This window comes from Humulus lupulus, chromosome 2 (genome assembly GCF_963169125.1).
Source record: "Humulus lupulus chromosome 2, drHumLupu1.1, whole genome shotgun sequence".
In the NCBI taxonomy this organism is placed as follows: Eukaryota; Viridiplantae; Streptophyta; class Magnoliopsida; order Rosales; family Cannabaceae; genus Humulus; species Humulus lupulus.
The window spans coordinates 60,611,794-60,619,036 of NC_084794.1; the positions used below are offsets into that span (position 1 = coordinate 60,611,794).

Genomic DNA, 7,243 nt, shown 5'->3' on the forward strand with positions numbered 1-7,243 from the left:
TATATAACTAAAACATATCCTCCTTTCTGTTGGTGGGCAGTAACTGATATTGAATAATTGACACTGTTTAAATCAATGTAAAGAAGATAAGGACAATGGAAATAAGTAGACCAAAAATAGCTGCATCAGTCTAGAGAAATATGACGATTAGAGAAAGTTAAAAGATTGAAGCAATTTCAATAGAAATACTAGGTTATAAGAGGCTACAAATAATCTGTTTTCTTAAGATCCTTGTTCTGCTTGAAGTTGGCCCAGGAAAGAAGACTATCCACAATGCCAGACTTTGCCACTGCAAGTTTAAAAGGTAAAACATAAACAAAGATACAGAAAGTAATGATAAGAGTGCATCTACATAAACAAGCAAAGAGCTTTCCGAACCTTTCTTTAAGAACTCTGGTGGGAGTTCACATTTAGACCCAAAACTGCTTGGACGAATGGTAAGAGTTCCACCCTTGATTGTGGCAATCGAATTTACAAAGCTAGCCTGGTTTAACAAGAGAAAACAATCAGAATAAAACACCCTTAAAAGTGCAAAACAGCATCAAAGTACTCTCATTTAAAATAAAAATTCAAATACCTGTTGAAATTGCCCATCACTAAGGCTCACACAAACCTCCCACCTGTCATTCACTTTCTCTGTGATCCTGCAGAGAAATGGTCAAAAGAGTATGTTAGCAAAAAATATAACAAATGAAGAAAAATGAAACACAGAATAAGCTCAAGGGCCATTACTTAGATAAGCTCAATGAATTCCAGTCCCAGAGTACCAATATTGTGGCACCCATTAACTGTAAGATGAGTAAGTTGCTTGCAACCAGTGGTAATAGCTTCCAAACCCTTGTCACTTAGGAAATAGCAATCACTTAGAGTGAGATCTTTTAGCTTCTTACATCCATTCCCAATGGCACGTAAACCCCTAAGTTTTAAAATCAGGATGAAATGAAAGAATAGGTACTGAACTTACTAGAAAATAGAATAAAGATATGAAAAAAAGCCAAGCTATTATCACATCTCTTCTATCTTATAAACTAAGCTACCCAATAGCATTTAGAGGCAATCAATAGAAAAATTGAAAAATGAACCTAAGAGCAAATGAAATAGACAAAAAAAAAAAGCAAGTATGCGCTTCAGTTCTGCAGCCTCCTTGGCAGTTATGGAAAGGTCTTTTTGAAGCTTTTCACTGCAGAAGTCCTTGAGCACGTGATCGGCACGATAGCAAGTCCCGGTTTTCTCATCTTTAACCATAAGGTCAGTAAATTTATCAACATGACCAGATGCTTTGAGAACAACCTCTGGGGTGACGCAGGGACAGTCAACCTCCAACATGTTCTCCTCAAGAACAAAATGCTGCAGCAACTTACTCCCAATACTATAATCAGCTGCTCTTGCTGCCTGCAAAAGTATTAGAGGTGAAACATATAACACAAACAACAGCTAAACCCGCAACCTGCATAATCGAGCAAAACCAAAGATTGACAAATAACCACCAATAATTTGTAGACTCACTATAAACTGTTAAAGAATAAATTTAATAAGAAAAAAAAAGGGAAAAATTAAATACTGCTCATTAGGAGAAAAAATATCAATTGACATCAACCTTAGTAAGTACATTAAGATTAAAAAAATACAAAAGCTGCTATATAAATGATAAACAAAATTACACCATAAAGGACTGACAAAGAAGAGAATAACATACCAGTAATTTGAGATATCAAACAGCTATTAATAAATAAAAAAGGGCTTTTAGAGATGCAACAAATGTTTAAAAATCATTTTAAAACAATCTTTTTTTATACGCTCAAAGCATAATCATGAATTTCATAATTTTCAACTGAAAGGGAAAAATAACATAAATAAGATAATTAGAGAGGCATAAGAGATTAAACACAATTCATTTAATTTCTAAAATTTCTTTTCACCATTATCAGATGCAAGAGAATGATAACTTGGGGAAGAAAAAATCAATTTACTCTAGCATATAAAAATAGATTTTGCCACTGTAAGAACATTTTAGAAAAGTAAATTAAAAATAAAAGAATTTTAACAAGAAATCATAACTAAATCTATTTTAATAGTAGTAGAAATAAATTGTAGACTAAGACTGTCCAATCTAAGATACATTTTAAAAGAAATCATAAACAAAATCAAAATTTGGGGTGTGGGCAACACAGGGAAGGTCACTCTTCTAAAGTAACATATCAACGAAAAAAACCAAAACTTACCTTAATGATAATGCAGTAAGCTCTGATACATTCCACTAGAGTAAGAACATTGCCAATGTACTCTAATAGTGAGAAATATATAGAAGAAATGGCTTACCTCACCAAGGTGTTGCAAAATACCATAAAGTCCACCAAATATTGTACAGAATACCATATCTGTGTGTCCATGAAATATACCTGTAAAGTAGAAATAAAATAATGTGTCAAGCATTTATGCTAGACCAAGTTGATCTATAAACTATACTTCTAACTTCTTCCCTAATTCTTTGTTCAAGATATTTTACAGTGTTCTTCATTAATAAATTTAAACTAAGATGGGCTTCCATAACTAGTGCAGATATTATCAAGAAGCGAGTATGACAAACAACACTCACAACTACTATAGGAGCCCATACTGCAATTATTGCACCAGCGTTATTCTGTACTGCAAGAGAAGCAATTTTTTGGGGGGTTAGATTTAGTAGCTATACCAGGTTTCTGATTAATTTTTTTGGACAAACTATATATAAAGGAACAGAGAAAACCTTTTGGGAAAAGCTCATGCCAGTCATAACTTTTCACACCAATTTTCATGATCCGCTTTGTTGGTCCTATGAGAGGCTTTATCTACATTATTCCACTGGTCGCAGTTAACAGTAAGTATGCTTTCATGTTTATATTTAACTAGCATAAGAATCAGAAAGATTACAATGAACATAAATGCTAAGAATTAATTAGCTCTGATTTTATATTTAACTAAAATCTGTTTCTAGTCAAGAAAGTGAAATAATTGCAAAAATATGAATTCTAGTATATTTCTTAAACCTTCAAAGTAATGCTAGTTGCTAAATTCAACATCTAACAAAAAACTTGGTGCAAGATTGATCTAGAACTTTTAAAAGAAGAAAAAATGTCTTTGTGATGAACTTACCTGTGTCCAAGCAAGTAGAGTGAATATTTTCAAAGAAAAACAAGGAGATAACTCAAGTGATAGTGCAAATTGGGTGGCAGAAGTAGTCATAAGATTCTCTGCCATTCAAGAGCCACAAGTTCACAGTTAAAGTAACAGTTAACACCAACTAAAGTTTTACTAGTCTTAAAAATACACATGGAAAACTTTTTAAAACATGAAAACACATCTTAATTTCTTTAGTGTTAATTGAAGATATAGAGGACAAGGTGATTGTTCTTTCTTCTTCATCAAATTAATAAAAGAAACATAGGAATAGGATAAGTACATGGCATATTCAAATTGCAAATAATAAACACAAATTCATTATAGAAGTAACAAGAGCAACCCATTAAATGTAACAAATGTATTATTAGAGAGCCCTCAGATCTCATAGCTATATCAGATCATTAACAATATTAACCACAGATTATTTTCAAAGCCCATTTACATCTTCACCCACCTAGTAGTAGTAGTAGTAGTAGTAGTAGTAGTAGTAGTAGTAGTAGTAGTAGTAGTAGTAGTAGTAGTAGTAGTAGTAGTAGTAGTAGTAGTAGTAGTAGTAGTAGTAGTAGTAGTAGTAGTAGTAGTAGTAGTAGTAGTAGTAGTAGTAGTAGTAGTAGTAGTAGTAGTAGTAGTAGTAGTAGTAGTAGTAGTAGTAGTAGTAGTAGTAGTAGTAGTAGTAGTAGTAGTAGTAGTAGTAGTAGTAGTAGATATGATGGTGGTGGTGGCGATAATGAGGCAGCAAAGATGTAAAGGGCAATTATGAAAAACCAAGGAGAATTTGTTTCTAATAATGAGTTTTTCCATCACAGGGCAGAAATACTATTATACATGATATAATCATCACTAGAAGTCAATTGAAAAGATCAGTGAACAATACAATGCAGAAATAAACACAAAAATGAAGTGAAAGTTCCTCCCTTTAAGTGGGTAGGTTCATATAAAGCTTTCTAGGCTGCATGTCCATCAATTAACGCAGCAAAAAAACTACTCATAAACATTTTCCATCATCTATTAAAGAACCCATTAACATTCCAAACCAGAACAAATGCCCTCAGAGACCATTTTAATATATAAATGCCTTCAGAGATTAATGCTAGAAATTTCATGAACATTGAAAATTCATTAAGAACCAATCACATCTTCAAGGATTAAACACCACCACTTCAACCATCACCTTTGGCATTCACCACCACCAACAGCAAACACAGATCATCATCACCACATCCAACATGAGAAAATAGTAATAAATAAATAAAATAATGGATCATGGTGAGTACCAAACATGGTGAGAGCAGAAAAGATGGAGGCTCAAAATGAAATCAATGCACATATCAATACAAAAATAAAAGTTTTCATCATCAGGCACAAAGTAATCTAGAAACAAACTAAAGACTTCTATAATACCACTTCACAATTGAGACCTCCACACATCCTCAACCCTGAGCCAAACACAAAAACAGAGAAGAGAGAGAAAGAAAAAAAAACAAAAGCACAATGAGAAGAGATACATACTGCCGTGCCTACCTTCGTTGAGCCCTTCAGCTATGCTGAGCTCTGCCATGGTCGAACCCCACTGATGCACCTACCCTAACGAGCCCCCAAGCCTCCACGTCCTGCCCAACCCCTGTGCCGTCGAGCCCAGACTCGAGACCCCCCCACCCACCGTCGAGCCCAGCCCTCGAGCCACCATCGTTGCTGTCGAGCCCAGCCCCGAGCCACCAGTCATTGCTGTCAAGCCCAGACCCGAGCCCCCTGCCGCCGAACAGCCCGACCCCGACCACCTTACCGCCGTCAACCACCATTCCCCGAGCCCCTGCCGTCGTCGTTCGGGCCTAGCAGAAAAAATGCGATAGAGAGAGGGAGAAAGAAAAGTATAGGGATCGGGTGGGAGAAAGGGTTTCTTTCTTCTATATTTAATTTTATTTTACATGTGAAATTTTTTGAGAGAGTATATATTATTTAGCAGGAGTCCTAAAGGTACCGCCTTTTTTTTCATTTGGTTACCATCCATACTATAACTCTTTTTAAATAGTATTATCTTCTTGTGTTATGGTAATGGGTGTTTGGTGTAGTGTATAGAGCTTATAGCCCTAAACAGATGAGTGAATATCACTTGGAGGTTCTGTTTAATCACAATGGAGCGTATAGCTCTAATAAGATGAGTGACTGATGGGTAGTCACTAGTTTAAACAGATGAGTGACTAATGAGTAAGTCACTACGGGGCTCGGCACCCATAGCCATGTGGCAATACAGTCAGTTGGACCTTCTAGCCTTGGCTCCAATCAAATGAGTGACTGTTGGGTAAGTCACCTCGAGCTCAAAACGCATAGCCATGTGACTAAAAAGTCACTGGGGCTCTCTGGCCCTGGCTCTAAGTGACTAACCTTAGGCTAGACAAGCGCTTTTTAGTTTTCATCGAACTTGAGGTCGGTATGGCATTAATGCTCATTTGAGTCATTCAGTGCAGATGTCGATTAGATATAATATTTATCGTCTTGCATTAAACATGCTAAGACCATTCTTGACTTATGAGTCAATACCATATAACCAGTTCTCATTACTACTGTCGAACTTGACTAATGAGTCACAACTTCACAGTTAATACCGACACCATTGCCAATTCAGACTAATGAGTCAGTGCCATTCACATGTAAGCAAGATTTGCTAATCATTTGATATGCAATCAATGTCCACATTTAAATACTTAACATGCCTAAAAAATAACCATGCATGTCACATATGGGGTGCAGTCTTCTTACCTCTGGTTCAAGCGAAAAACAATAAAAGAACGATCCTTGAGAACGATCGATTCTTGATTCTTTAGCGGTCACCTAGTCATAACCAAATATGGAATCCCATCAATAAAATAAATCATAAAAAGTTTCACAATCTAATACCTCACTCTCGGGACCAATCCCGTGCTCTCGGGACTCCCAAACCACCCAAACGGGGTAATGGAACCATCCCCCAAGCCCCCAAAGTCATCCCAAACCCCAAAAATAGGTTTCCTGGAAAGTAGACTAGCGCTGGGGCGCTGCCCCAAATCAAAGAGACCCACCTCCCTGCTCTGCCTAGCACTGGGGCGCCAGAAGTGGCGTTGGGGGGCCACTGACAAACCATAAATTTTTCTGGTCTTCTCCCTTGCGACTTCCCGTGAAAACTAAGCTTTCAAACCAATCCCAAACATCATCCAAACATAAAATTCAACCCCAAAACTTCATCCATACCACAACCTCATCAAAACCCTAGTAAACTTACTCAAAAACTTCCATTGATTCCCAACTAACCACTTCAAATTCCTTAACTGAAAACCATTACAAAACAGAGTATAACTAAAGTTTCATGGATGAATTCTTACCTCAAGCTTGAATTGAGTCCTCTTCAATGGATGAACTAAGGTTATAAGCTCCAAACTTTGATTTCCTAGTTTGGTTCTTCAAATAGGGTTCAAAAATTCCAAAGGAAAAAGAAGTAGGATGATTGTCGTGAGAAGAGGAAACTAGCAGCTCTGTTTTGCTTTCATTTCTTTCAACAGCTTACTATAAAGGCTAGTAAGGGCAAAAATCTCAGTTATTCTATAATCCCGCTAATTTCATTAATCAAACTTAAGACACTCCAATTCCCGTTATTCTCGATATTCTCAAATACCAATAATTCATATCCCATTACCCTTTAATTCCCAACAACATTCTAATCACTAAATTACCCCGAGACTCACCCTAAGCCTCGAACTTAATCCTGTTATGACTAAACCGCTAATTTGCACTCAAAGATCATCTCATGCTGAAAAGCTCGAACAAATCCACATTATAATGTGGCCTCATCAATGGTTCATCAACATGCACATAAATACACAATTATCCCCTCAATGGGCCAAATTACCAAAATAACCCTGTCATGAAATGTGGACCCACATGCATGCATTTAACATCATATTATATTATAATTCACATAAACATGCACGTAATCATTTAGTGACACAATAAATCAATTATGGCCCTCCTGGCCTACTAATCCAACCATTAAACCTCATTAGGAATTTTGGGGGCATTACACTTACTTTCTTAATGTTTTTGTTCTTCTTGG

General features: G+C 36.3%; 1 long non-coding RNA gene across 1 annotated transcript; it reads right to left on the reverse strand.

Moving 5' to 3' along the window:
- Nucleotides 1-202: 202 nt before the first annotated feature.
- Nucleotides 203-644, reverse strand: LOC133816067 (uncharacterized). The gene is made up of 3 exons (XR_009884998.1): nt 578-644; nt 379-484; nt 203-289 (listed from the first exon to the last, which is right to left on the reverse strand). It is a non-coding gene; the product is annotated as an uncharacterized LOC133816067 (long non-coding RNA).
- Nucleotides 645-7,243: the final 6,599 nt, after the last annotated feature.